The 15,094-nt window shown below is 41.2% G+C and overlaps 1 protein-coding gene across 2 annotated transcripts in view; it reads right to left on the bottom strand.

The window, feature by feature from the left end:
• The window catches only part of CTNNA2 (catenin alpha 2), an 870,740-nt gene that overhangs the window by 796,873 nt on the left and 58,773 nt on the right, over window positions 1-15,094 (bottom strand). The gene's annotated exons all lie outside the window — the stretch shown is intronic.

Here is a 15,094-nt window from a genome sequence, read left to right as displayed (position 1 = left end):
AAGTCTAGCTTCTCCATTGATTTGAGATCTAGTGAGGACATGGTATGGCAGAAGGGAAAACCTATCATAGCAGCAAGCTTGCCAGGCCATAAAAGAGACCCTGTTTAGAAATATTTTATGCAACAAAGAAATGCAAAGCCTGGTTGCCTGAATTAAACACCATCATGAGATGTGCTCCTTCTCAGGAGGAAGCCACTTTGAAGATGATGAATGAAACATGTCTGAACATGCAGGATCTCCAGGTTAGTAAACTTCCTTATTTCATACTTCTTTCTTAAACATTACCCATCTTCCCTGTCCATATCTTTTGGGTGGACTTCTGGGCCTGGTGACAGTCTATAAACTCACTAGGGGGGACCAGAAGGATTTGGGAGAGACCTCGTTTCCTCTAGCGCACCCTGGCATAACAAGGAATAACGGCCATAAGTTGTTGGACAGTAGGTTTAGATTAGACATCCATAAGAACTACTTCACAGGGTGGCTAGGATCTAGAGCTAACTTCCAAGAGAAGTGGTGCTGGCTCCTACCCTGGGGGTCTTTAAGAGGAGGCTTGATGTCTACCTAGCTGGGATCATTTGAGCCCAATTTTTTCTCCTGCCCAGGCAGGGGGTCGGACTTGAAGATCTACAAGGTCCCTTCCGACCCCACTTCTATGATTCTATGGGACTACTTGAATTCTCATAAAAATGTTTAAGCAAAAATATAGTTGTTACTTTATGGAACTATCATATTTTTAATGCGGTTGTGATATAAAATAATGGCTGAAATAGACAGATCTTCCTTTTACATTTTCACTTCAAAATTAGTACCGAGCACAATGAGTAATGCTAAAAAGAACAGTATTATAGTGACTGCATTGACTTCTTTTGTCCCGGAGGATCCAGCCTCAACATACAGGAGAAACCTGCATCTTCAACATCATCATCACTGCCTACAGCTTCCGGGTTATCTGCTAATGATACCAGTGTTCCAGTCAAATGCATGTCACATAGTATACCACCTGTAGCAAAAAGGAAAAAAAAATCTCCATCATCCAGAAACAACCATAGATAAGTTTGTAATAAGAACATGCAGGTTACATCAAGAGGAAACTGATGCAAAAAAAATCACTCGGTTTGTTTATGCATCAAACTCTCCTTTTCATACGGTTGAGAACACACACTTCATTGACGTGGTTCAGTCATTATGACCAAGGTAAACTCCACCCAGCAGAGCAGATATAGCAAGCAAATTGCTGGATACAGTGTACGAGAATGAAACTGAATAGTGCGCAAATGGTCTAGAGAGGAAAATTGTTAACCTGAGTCTTGATGGGGGGGAGCAATGTCCACAAGGATCCAGTAATATGTGCTTGCATGACAACAGAAGGGACTGCCTGCCCTACAGAAAAAAAGCGATACATCAGGAAAGGCACATGCAGCAGAACTGTTACAAGAAGTAGCAGTAAAAGCTATAACTGTAAAAAAAGCCAAATGTCTAATGCACAGCTTTGTCACAGACAATGCTGCAAATGTATCCAAGATGAGATCTAGAAGAAAGTGAAGAAAGCCCCAAGCTAATTACATATGGCTGCAGCGCTCATTTGATGCACCTCTTAGCCAAAGACTTCAGTGCTCCAGAAATAAAGGCTAATGTTACTAAAATTGCAAAATACTTCCGTAACAACCACTTGGCAACCGCTGCTCTGAAGAAAGCAGGAGGAGCCAAACTAACTCTCCCACAAGACACGCGATGGAACTCAGCAGTGGAGGGCTTTGAGCAATATATTGAGAACTGGACTAATCTGTTGACAACATATGAACAAAATTATGACAAAACAGATAGAACTGTCATAGCCAAAGTTCTCAACGTTGGGCTAAAAAGAAACGTAGAATGAATGCTGATTATCCTGAAGCCAATTTCTGTAGCCTTGAACAAAGTGCAGGGAAATTGCTGTTTTATTGTTGATGCTGTTGAAATTTGGAAAAAATTGACTCAGACCTTGAAAAGAAAAATAGGCAATGACAAATTACAGGCATTAAAAAAATGACTGGATCAAACACTATCTCTGGCTCATTTTCTTGCCATTATTCTCAGTACTCAGTACCAGGGTGAATCCTTAACTGCTGAAGGAGAGGAGTTGGCTATGACATGGGCATCCAGCAATCATCCCTCCATAATACCAAACTAGAATAGATTTCAGGACTAAGGATGAACCATTCAAGAAATGTGTGTTTGCTAGTGAAGTTTTAAAGAAAGTCACATAAATTAACTGGTGGAAGTCATTTAAAGCCACTGGATCCATCAGAGACTACTGAAGTGACAATCCAGCTTTTAAGAGCAGTAGCTACTTCTGAAGGTATAGAAGGAATATCTTCTTCCTTTAGACTAATTCATTCTAAATTGAGAAATCACTTGGGAACTGAAAAAGCAGGAAAGCTGTCTTTCTTTTCCACTCTATGAATAAACAGGAAGAGGAACATGAAAACAAAGTTTGCTGCATAACCCAGTATTTTAAGTTTCTCATGTTGACCTGGCTTCAATAATCTATTTATTTTTTGTTAAAAACAGGGTTCGACATTTATAACTAAAATGGTTAAAAATTCAAAAAGACATATGCCTGTTTTGCTAAAATAATTATACGTCTGTTGTTGAAGAAAAATATGCAAAATACATAAGCTTGTTGTTTTCGTGAAATAAAACAATTTCAATGTCTGTTGTTTTTAGTGGCAGTTGTTGTTGTCCTCCTAATCCAGAATGGCAAAAATATCCCCCCAGTATCCATGATTCATCTAGTGAACTGGAGATAATTCACCTACCAATGACTTCACAAGTATCTGCATCAATCAGCTCTGGTAAATAAAATAATCAAATTATAATTCAGTTTTCTGCTGTACCTGCAAAATTAATCTGAAAAAATATCAAAATAAATCACTACTTAACATGTATAATTAGGGACCTACCGAATTCACAGCAGAAGTGGGGTGCGTTACAACTCTAATCTTGCAGGTTCTCCCCGTGTGCTGCTCCACCACTGATTGGAGAGCCCATGCTTCCAGCTTCCTCATGTTCAGTGGAGAGGTAAAAAAACTGTGGTTTGAAATATGGTGCTGAAACGCTGTTGATTTGCTAAGGGGCCCTGCCAGCCCTGATGCTGGTTGCTGCCCAGTGGGGAGGCAAAAACCGTGCCACGTTTAACACTGTGGTTTTTGCTTCCCTGCCAATCATGAGGGAGCGCTGTGCCCCTCTCCCAATCAAGGGAGGGGCAGGGCCACACTGAAGAACATGAAAAATTAAACAAGCTACCACGCGCCGTCTGCCATTAATTTGGTAGGTCCCTACATATAATGTGTACCTTCTAAAAATGAAACCTACATCTATCTCCGAGTTGTGAATAATATGTATTAAGGTTATATCAAACAACAAAAAAGCACTTTTTGTAGAAAACAACAAGTAAATTGAGGCTTCCTGACCAGTGATTTAAATCAAGATTTAGATCACAATTTCAATCAAATCTACCCTACCAGCAGGCAGATCACATTCATGAAATTTGAACAGTAAAACTCATTTGAAATTAAAAGAAAGTGAAACAAAGACAACACAGGCTATGCTGGAAGCCTGCTTGGGAAGAATGAGACAATGGAAAGAAGCAGCATCAGATTTTCCTTACAAGCTGGTATGTGCAGTGTGTTTGGAGGCAATTCCAATGAACGCAGCCTGGGATTCAAGCTATTATATTTGCTTTGCTTCACAAAAAATGCACCAGAAGCTCCCACTTGCCCAGAACATCATCAGGTGGAAGAAAAATACATGCCTGAAGTTTTCGCCCACCACCAAACAGCGATTAAGGAACTTTTGAGTGGTGAGAAATTTTCTTTAGTACTCAATGAACCCCCGAGCTTGCAGGACAGCCGGCAATTAACACCCTTGCAGTGTTCTGCGGTGATAAAAATAAACCTGTAAATAAAATTCTATTAAAATCCTCTGTTACTTTTTGATGCAATGCAGGGGTCATGTCAGTTTGAATGCAAGATGTGTTGAGAGAGTGTGGCCTAACAGGGAAAACTGTGCGTCAATCAACAGGGACTCCACGAAGCACATGCATCGTGTAGTGAAGGATTTGAAAGAAATGCATCCACATCTGCTGCACATTCCACGTACTGCTCATCTTTCGCATGCAGCCACTGATCTCGCATTGAAAACGGACGAGTTCCATGACATCAACAAATTTGTGGTACGTTTTCCAGCAATATTTAAACATACCCAATAAGCAAAGGCAAGCATTTTTTCAAGTCTGTGCCAGCAATGCAAGTTCATTGGATTTGCATGTGCCCCCATGTATTGCACAATTTCACTGGCTTTCCTGGCTCCCTGCACCAAAATACACTTGTGCACATTGAGACAGGGCGACAGACGTTCTTACTCAAGAACCAGACGTAGTCACTTCAAAGAAAGTGGCACATCTATGCAAGAGGGTGGAAGACGATGGAAATGAGCGAGAGCTGTACTGCAAATTATCTTTTCTTTGTGCATTTTTGGGAGGAAAAAAACACACACGGCTCATTTCCAAATGGAAACAAATGCACCCCTGATCCACTGCATTGATGCTCTGCTTAACTGCAATCTGCAAGTTGCTGCTGATGTAAATAATTCTTTGAAAGGAGTGGAACTACCAGCCCCTCTCATCTGCCCTACAAGCTTTTGCTTCAGAATTTTAAAGCAAACCGGAGGCAACCATGTTGCGCAACGTACCAGACTGAGTCCATGGATTAGGATCTGTCTTTGCCAACTGTAAAGGGTTTGACCCATTTATCAAGGCTCAAAATGTCACACAATTGCAGTGACTATGAAAATATCCTGCGTATTTTCCCTTGCAAGGCAAAAGAGCTGAAGCACAACTGACTTGTACATGGCACACGAAATACCCTAAAATAGCAACATAACAGCACTTGATTACTGGAAAAGTGAGACCCGCTCACTCCCTATCACATCCGGTGAGGCATTACATGCACTCACAATGCCTATAACTGTGGATAGATCATTCAGTTTGTTCAGAAAAGTTCGAGTCAAACATCGCATGTGCCTCTCTGAGGACAGACTTGCACAGCTCAGTGTTTTGTACTATAATACAGACAAACTCAAATTTGGAGAGCTTTCAAAATCTGGATTAGTCTGAACAGATCTAGCAATTACTGCATTCCATTAACTGTAACAAAAGATCCAAGGATGGATCCAAAAGATCCATTTTTTTTTTTTTACATTTTTTTTTCACATTTTTGGTGAATGCACTACCAAATGAACAGAATGATTTTAAGCAGCTCTGATGTACTCATTTATGGGTATTTTCTTCTATTTTGATGTGTGATTTTATTAATTTTTAACAACATAGTCATTAATAAATTGTCTGCCCCCATCCCCATAATTTCATGTAATCCTGTAAAATTAAATAGATGAACATAAAAATAAATGCTTAAAAATAGACATCAATATTATCCACCAAAATGATTAAAAAATAAATAGAAAATTCTGCCAACCCTAAATACAGGTAAACAGGTCTTTGTACTCATGGTTACACACACACACACACACACACACACACACACACACACACACTACAAATGACATAAATCATATGTACAGCTATTCTTCATTGCTGGCAACACTCACTTCTAAAATTAATCCTGCTTTAAAAAGCTGACTTCTTGTTCTTTTGCAATGAAATTACACTCCTCATGTCTCATCTCAGAAAGTTACGAGTTGTGGCTTACTGCTTCTATTAAACATAATATGTTTGTGATCACGTGTAGATAAGAAACCTCAACAGGATCATCTGAAAACATTCACACAAATGCACTACTTCCAGGTCATTTTTTACTAGGAAAAATTAGACTCCACTTTATACCAACAGTGAGAGTCTTAGTGCATAGAGAACACGTGCTTTCATATTCTCTTGTCTGAGCATGACAATAAACATGCCTACTTCTCTTTGAATCCAGTGGTGAGTTCGTAAAAATGCAGGTGCCTAGTACATTTTAAAAGGCCCCCAAATAAATTATGATTATGTATAGCTAATTACATTTAAGATTCCCAGTGAATACTTGTTTAGAATATGAAGTTGGTGGAAAGGAAAATATCTCTATAAAAAAAAAAAAAAAAAACAGCGCCAGTCCTAGCAAGAGCAAATGAAAAGCTATTCCTACATGACAACAGGTACAATTTTGCTTGTTGAGGCTTTATGAAAGAAGGAAAGCAGTTGCAGAATTCATGAAATAACAAGTGCCAAACCCCCCCCCCCCAAGATCAAGCAAATGATCTCATTCTGGTGATATAAACCACTTCAGCTTTGCCATGAGCCGTGTAACACAAATTGCTCAATTATTTCCTTAACATTTCAGCAAAAGTCAGTTTTTTCCAAAATAAATTTACCTGTTTGGGTTTTGGTTTTTTTTGGTCTTTATCTTTCCTTCCATAACTATGCCACAAAGCCAGAGCATCAAATAAACATCTGAACAAAAGTTTTGGGTACAACTAATTTCATTCTCATTTATTATAAGATGACAGAATGTAACATAATTCAGTATTCATTACCAAAGAAACAACTGCTCAGAAATAAGGATCACTTTACACCCAAGGATGCAGACCATCATTGAAAAAATTCCAACCCTGGATCACATTATACAATTTGGACCGGGCAGAACCTGCTTCTCGCTAAAGGAAGATATGGTTATACAAGGGCAATGATATACTTCCTTTCATGAAATATGGAAAACAAGGTGAGACCTGACTACATTCCCAAAATGTCAGACTGAACATATATTTATTTTGCTACAAAACCTCCACACTAATATACAAGTTTCAATTATACCTTTAAATTTCAATCATAGCTATTACTTCACAGCAAAGTGATTTATATAATTCTGCTGGTATCATCACTAATCAGCTCCCTCTCCTGTGGATTAAATCAGTAAATTAATCCTTTAAATGAAGTGACAGTTGTGGATTGTTTTGATGAACAAAAAACCTTGGAATAATGATGGTGACCGCTTCCTAGAAAAAAATCACCCTGCTCTTCTGTGATGGGATTAATTGATCAGGACCTGGGCAGACTTGGGAGAGGTAACTTGAAATCCTGCTCAACCACAGAGTCCCTGCATAACCTTGAAGAAGTCATTTTATGTGCCTTCTTTTTCAGTTTCCCACCTATGAAATGGAGATAGTAATTCTCCTAAATCGCCAGGGTATTGTGAAGATAAAACGCTATTGCAACAGCAAGGCTCTCCAGTATTGTCCTAAAGATGTCATCTTATCCAGTATGAAAGGAAACAGAATAGCAGAAGTATTTAAGGATGAAACTCTAATCTTGGTGATGGGAAAGGGAGTTTGATCAACGGAAGTTTTTACTCTTGTTCTATTGAGGATTTGAAGCCTACATGGCTGGTGAAGACTGGTTTTTATTGCAGTTTATACTTTGTATTAAACTAGCCTTTGCATATATCTGACCTAGATAAATCATGCAGCAACCTTCCATTTTGATTTTACTAAGAGATCTTTGGTAATTAGTTATCTGTTAATATAGCACTGTCAAAAGTCATGTCATATTATATGTTTGGCAACTGCTGTAATGAGCCTAGGCCCATCTGGGGCAGAACCAATGCTAGACCCCAACTGGGAGCGATCAGAGATGCAGATGAGCCAGCCTGAAGGGCTGCAGGAAGATTATCCCACCTATTTATGACTTAAAAGGCCAGAGCAGGCAGCAGCTGTCAGGGCAAACTGCCTTGCTGTGCCCCAAGCCTGCTTTGAACTTCTCTGAACTGACTCTGGACGTGGATACTGACTTTCATCTTTGGCTTTGTAATCTTGCCTTGTGATCTCCAGGATTGAAGTCCTCTCTTGGATCCTCCTGCCTACCTCTGGCTCTTATTCCCAATTGCTCCTGATCCTATCTTGGGCCTCCTGGCTTGATCAACTGGTTGCCCTAACCCCAACCTTGTCTCGATATCCTGAATACAAACTGATACCTATTGAGCTTGACTCCACTTTTGAGTGGCATGCACTACCCCCGTGTGCCCCACTCCACGTTTTTTTTGGTGCAAGTTTTTTTTGACCCCTGTATATCCGGTAGTCAACCCACCTCATCCCCGCGCTGCTTCCTTGCAGCACTGAGAACAGATGAACGTGCAGTATGTGGTGCCACAGACGTGTCTGTGGTGCTACATACTGCACAGCCATACTCATCTGCACGTGGTCAGGCTGCCTATATATGCCCCAGTCAACCCTAACACCTGCAATTACTCTGTGCTACTGATATGATTTTAAATGCATGTTTTTTTAAAGATGACTTAACCAAGATTTTCTATACAATCTTTGTCTTTGTCTGCTTCTTACGGTACACAAACACTGTAATAATATATACGCACAAATATACGCACTTATACACAATGCCAAAAATATTAGAGAGAGTTCATCTGATTTTCACCACAGTTAATTCAAGGAACTCCTTGGCGTGCACAGACACAAAATACAGATGTATATGCTCCAGAAAGGTGGAAACAGTTTGCTGGATTTTCTCTCAAAATATGTCTTCTATACAAGTGTACATTAAGTGCTGGAGCCAACATGTTACTATAAAAGAGTGCGAAAGACTGGCTAAATGTCTCTCTCATTTCCTCTAGGGTTGTGGGTTCTCTCATTTCCCCAGTTTTCAGTCAGTTAATTCTTGCAATGTCTTAATACCCACAGGGTTACATCCAGATGCCAAACTTACCCTGCCCAACAGTTGCACCCTCAAAACTTGCTGTGCAATTTTCCACACTCACCAGCAGTCACCTACGTGAGATTGTAGGGCAAACTGATTAGCATATTTGCATCGAATGCCACTGCCACTCAAAATCCAGTCTCCCTTTGGTACTGCACAGACATGACTATATCGCTACTTGGCTCAGAAATAGCAGAGGCAGGGACACCAGCTGTGTTTCACAAAGCTCCTGCCAAGCACAGAAAGCATATGGCCGAGAAAGTGAGTTCTCCCGTTATTGTAATGTTGCAGGATAGTCCAGACCAACATTTTTAACACGGAGATATTCATGTTTTTTGTTGTTCGAACAAATCTCTCAGACCTCTATCAGGCACCGTAAAGTAAGAACAAAAATAACCTCACCAACTGTGATCTTGGTCAATGCACTGCCCTCTGAATCCTTCCCATCCTAACCCTTTAGCCCAGCACATCCCATAATGATCACATTTCAGATGAAGCTTCTAGCAAACAATACGAAACTACTTAACTTAGCAGACACTGTAATTTTATCATCAACCAGCATTTAAATAAGATATTTATTTATTGGGTGTGTGTCAGCATTACAATGCTCCACACTGCCACAGATTTAACTCATGTATTTTTTCTTATTAAAATGAGTTTGAAATTTCCCAAAGGTGCAGCCTAGAGGCTAAAGTATTCCACATTTATTTGAAGAAATCTATATTAGGATTTTGTCATGGAAACTCAGAGCATCAAATTGGTGAGGTTTTTTTGTTTAGCACATAGCAAATATAAATACCAATAAGTAAATATTTCCGCAGAAAACAGACAGTATTTTTCACACTGGCCAATGCATGAACCTAAAAATCACTAAATTAAAGATATAAAGACGAAGATCAACATGCACTCAAGGGCTTGCATTCATTCTGATCTTTTCAAAAAGCATATTGGTAAGGGAGTTATGCAAGGGTATCTTTAAGCGTGGACACTAGTCCATTAAGAATTGGCCTTGAAAAAATGATTTCACAATGAACAAGAAGAGCTTTCAGATAACTCTCAGCTCTTATTGACCAAGGCCAGGTTTTAAAAAGCAACAAAAAGATGAACTAACGCATATCTGATTATTAATTTGCTCAGCTATCCAATTTCTGTCATCACAACAGATGCATCTTATACTCTAAAACTTTATAAAGACAAACGTAGGCATTAAGAGTAACTACTGAAACAAGACAGAAACTGCAAAAAACTAGTCAGATGTTTTTTTCTGGTGACCTTAGGAATGGAAATGTAATAATCAAGTCTCCAATTAACAGCTTATCCATCTTTATCATATCCTTTGTTAGAAGGGATCCTATGACCCCAGCTGACTTCCTGCCCTTTGGGCAGGGGGGCTGGACTTGATGATCTCCCGAGGTCCCTTCCAGCCCTGATGTCTATGAAATCTATGAAATAAGAACGGCAATTTCCATTCACTTGGAAGTATCTAATGTTATTCCATCTAATTTAGCATTCGAATTACTATTACTCACACTACACATCAGCAGTATTACTGTCGCTGCAGATCAAGGTTCCACTCCAAAATAACATATCAGATATCCACAGTTTTATGAAGATACGTTTTATGAAGATACGTATTTCCTTGCCGATAATAGTTTTAGATTCCTCCTGTTCCAATGTTATTTTTACTGCTAGTTTCAAGAGGCCCAGCTCAGGGCCTATATGATGCCGTACTTCGTTAGGATGGGGTCATGTAAAAAGCTCTGAAGTGTAACTGGCCTTTAGTCATTTTTGAAGGACCTCCTTTTACTCCCTCCCATCTTGCCATTCTCTCGTGACACTTACTTTAAGATAGTAAACTTCAGATATTCTTGGAAACTTGTAGATAGTCATGGAGAATATTTCTAAAATACCCCCCCATCTTTAAAAACGATAAACGATTTTTTTTTTAAGATAACATCTTTTTCTGCAGTTTCTTATTTGCAAGGTATATATTTTCTGTCAAAGTCTCTGGATTATACTGTCAGAATAAACAAGCAACCGTTCCTGACTGTCAAAATGAGAACACAGTGGGTTTTAGATCTACAGAACAGAAATAACGTCCTTCACTTACATGACAAAAACCAAAAGTGAAAGATGTTCACTCAGATCTGTCTTCTTCAGTCACAAGACACTGTTTGCACAGGACACCCTTCCCTGATTCCAATGACTCATCCACATTTAATAATCCAAATTAAACGAAAGAAACACCAACATCAAACAGTTTAGTTGTATACGTGGAACTAGTGACCACAGAAGTTAATCTATAATAGAACGTGGTTCTTCATTAGTTTTGACGTTGAAAAGTAATAATGGCTTAAGATCCCAAAGCTCCATGCAACAATGTAGTACTTGTGAAGAAAACTGAAGGCATTCAAGGAAGAGTCTCCTCAGTTTAAAAGAAAGAGGCAGTGTAATGGCAGTGTACTCCACCTAGAGAGACCTGGACTTTATTGCTTGCTTCCCACCTTGAGGCCAAAATAGCCAGAAGGAACCATCACACTGCAAGGCCCCCATCCTCCTGGACTTTCAGAAAGGCAGGACTATAATCAAGACGGAAGTCTGATGGGAATGACATATGAATTTTTCACTTGGACTTTGATCTTCTTCAGTTAACAGTAGCACTGAAGCCCACAGCCATTCTCCCCACCCCCACTCCAGACCAAATCATGTAAATACGAACAACAAATTGCTATGTAACCTAAAAAAGAATTTGAAGATGATTTTGAATCTCCACTCCATATGATTTAGCCATCTTTATTTTTTCAACTACATCTATAACCCCTTCAATCATTTAAATGCCTCATTGCACGCGCACACACACACACACACACACACACACACACACACACACACAGAACAGTAACAAAGAATTTCCATAGCAACTGGGAAAGCAGTTCAAAAATTCATAACATGTCTCCTTTAAATGTTCTATTCTCAGACCCATGCCTTAATTAGTTAGGGCTCTTTTCCTAATCTTTGCTTGTTTACAAACAAAAATATTTAGCATTACACAAATAAAGGTAAGGAAAACATTAATATTGGCCAGAGTTAAATGAAACGGGTTTATTAAGAGTTCACAACATTTCTGTAAAGGATTAAAGATGTTACTCAAAATATTATGAAAAACAAACACTCAAAATAGTCCACTCTGCAAAACTGAACGTTTGCTGATGAGACCAATATTTACATAAATGATTCCAGATGCTAAACATAATGGGAAACACTGATGTTAAATGTGCAAGGTAAGATTACACAGATACAGATATATAGTTTTCATACACTTAAGATTAAGATTTAATTTTGTAATATCAAGCTTTAACTTTCTGCACCAAAAATACATGGAGCAAGACGAGTTAAAAGTTAGCATCTATAATTAAGCTGAGTGCTAATTTGTAGATTTCTGCTCAATTTTGCAAAGGCTTTTAAATAGCCCTTTTAATGCCTAGTGTACAACAGCCAGAATTCATTCACTCCAGAGTACTATGTGGCCCACAATAATGTTACCTAAAATAATCAAAAAGAAACAACTGTTAAGCTGGCAACATCAAGCATGGTAGAAAATAGAGTAGCTGCAACACATTCAGACGAGTTTACTGTATTTACTCAAAGCCAAAACAATTTAAAATATAAGAGCACCCCCAATAATTAGATTCTGGACATGGAAAAATTTATAAATTTGTTATAATTTTCTATTTCTGGAATCTAATTTGGAGGATCATTTTAAATTTGTTCCTCTTCATTCTCCAGCAGAGGGGCAGGTAGTGGTGAGAGTATGTGGCATGGCAGTCAAGTGGCCTGCCCCCAGCACACGCCCCCCCAGCCACTCCCCTGCCCTCTGCCTGCCCCCCTCGTGCCTGTAGCCTTTGCTGACCGTCTTCCCTACCAGTTATCACCGCCCCCCCCCCGCCAATGCCTGCACCTTCCCTACTTTGTCCCCCAAGGCAGCCTGTTCCTCCTATCACACCCCACCTGGAGTATCCTGAGAAAAACAATAAAAATGCATCACATAGAAAATCCTTCCACATTCTCCATAATCCAATCAGTAACTACGTGAAACCTGTTTGCTCCAAAATTATAGCTCCTTTGAACAGTTCGAGCCAGATACAAATACAGACTTCTCGCACGTAAATGAAAACTTATTGTATTTAGGCGCTCCAGTTCACAATCTCAGTCATGAAACACTTCACACAACTGCAACCTAACTTTGAAGAGCTCAGCTCTTCAGCCCTCTGTTTTCAGCACTGAAGTGATGCAGATCAGATAGCTGAAATATTGTTTGTGTGTGTGACGAAAAGATTGAGCCACTGAGGGCACTTATACACATGCTCCCAGAGTGGGGGGGGGTGGAGGGGTGCTTTACACAGTGCTTCACAGCTCTGAGTGTTGCACTCATTAAAACACTTGAAGCAGCTCATGCATCAGCATCCCCACACTGAAAAATGGCAGCAGGGGTGCTTTAACTACAGCTCATTGAATGAGCTTTACTAAAGTGCCTCCGTCACCACTTTTGAGTGCGGGGACACCGATACACGAGGCACTGGAGTCTGCTGGACTGCAGTAATTACCACAATGCAGCAGATTTGATTAATCAAGTCTGCTCCGATGTGCTGCAATCACAGCACATTGGAACAGCCTCCCTGCTCATGTATAGGCTCCCTCAGAGTGACAGGGCTGTTACGCATAACAGTTTGCACATGCTAACCCTGTGCGATGTTATGTGATACTAAAGTTTGTACAAGGTTTGAACAGTCGCTTACTAATGGTTACAGTGAGCTCCAACGATCTCTGACCTGCAGAGCTGGCTTGCTGCTGGAGGGCTGGGGAGCAGGCATCCGAGCAGTCATGTGGAACAGCCATTCTGCAGAGTAGGTTTCCCAGGCACTCCTGCTGCTCTCTCCAGCCACTGGCCAGGCCAGGCTGTCAATCAGGGGACCCCAGCTCCAGGGTATCCAAACCCCTGCCCTTAAGGTGTCTCCAACTCTCCATGCCCAGTGTCCAGGCATGGGTACTGCCTGGCAGAACAGACTAGGAAGTAGGAGCATACAGAGGTGACCTGCGCTGGGTCTCCTACAGCCCTGCCTGCCCATCTCACCAGCCTGCCCTCCAGAGGCTTCTTGCAGTTTGTGCATCCTTGAAAAGGGCCCATTTCCCCTGCTGCCTGGGATAGGGGAGGGACGAGGGGGGAACCAGCACCACAAACTGCAATTTGGGAGTCTCCCTGCCTAGCTCATGCAACCCCAGGATGCAGGCTGTGCGCATGAGCACACACATACACTGCCAGGACCCACACATGCCATCTGAGGGAATCAAGGTGATGCACAGCCCCCACTGGGATGTCACTCCCCTTGCCGCTACCCCAGTCCTCACTGTGCCTGCCCAGTGCTCCAGGCACACAACTGTCCAGGCAAGTACATCCCCTGCCCTTCACCTCCCTGGTGAGTTCTCCGAGCTGCTTCCCCAGTCTTCCATCCCACAAGGGCTTCAAAGCATCCCAGGATGATTTAAAATCCTCCCAGAGCAGTAGTGAAGGGGTGGGGTCATTCCCTGGGGACAGATGGGGATGTTGATTTAGGGCCGGTACTGACCCCTTGGACAGTAGAGTGCTGGCAAGTATACAGATCATCCATACAAGTTGGGAGCTTGGAAACAGTGCATCCTGGGATGCTGGGAGACCAGAGGTGGCTCATCTTATCTTCATGGAGTGGTCAGATCTTAACAGCTTACTTAACACAGCCTGGAGATACTCCTTATGTGGAAAGGTTTAATTTTACAATGGTAGGAGCATATTTGGCACGTGTGTTCCTTCTTGAATGCATAGATCGTCACATTTTAACTCTTTAAGATATGCAAAATCTAATAGGTAGTAAAGCCCTAAGATCCTAAATCCAATCAGGCTGCAGAACCTAGTTGCTCCTTTGCCTCTCTCCCCAGAACAGCTTGATACAGACAGCAGCACTGTGTGAAGCTTCAGGTGCCCATTCGATTTGGAGGAGATTCAGCCCTATTTGGTGGCAGAATCTCCAAATCCAGATTGAATCAGGGGACGAATAAGAAAAGATTCAGAGAGCTTTGATGATTCAGAGAGTCCCAGCCCGCTGTAGCAGGGAGCTGGAGCCGGACTCGGAGCTGGTAAGTAGGGAGAAGGGGAAGGGGGGCTGGAGAAGTGGGACGGGGATCATGGGGGGAGAACTTGGCCAGCCCCCCTGACCCCTGCTTGCTCCCCTCCCCCTCAACTCCCAGTGCTTTAAAAAAAGGCCCCGACTCACTGAGTGCTGTTGGGTGGGGGTGTAATCCCCACTGTCCCCCACTGCGCAGGGA

This window comes from Crocodylus porosus, unplaced genomic scaffold (genome assembly GCF_001723895.1).
Source record: "Crocodylus porosus isolate Cpor-Errol unplaced genomic scaffold, CroPor_comp1, whole genome shotgun sequence".
Taxonomy (NCBI): Eukaryota; Metazoa; Chordata; order Crocodylia; family Crocodylidae; genus Crocodylus; species Crocodylus porosus.
Note: the sequence above shows the minus strand (reverse complement) of the source record. Positions and strands in the feature narration are given on the sequence as shown.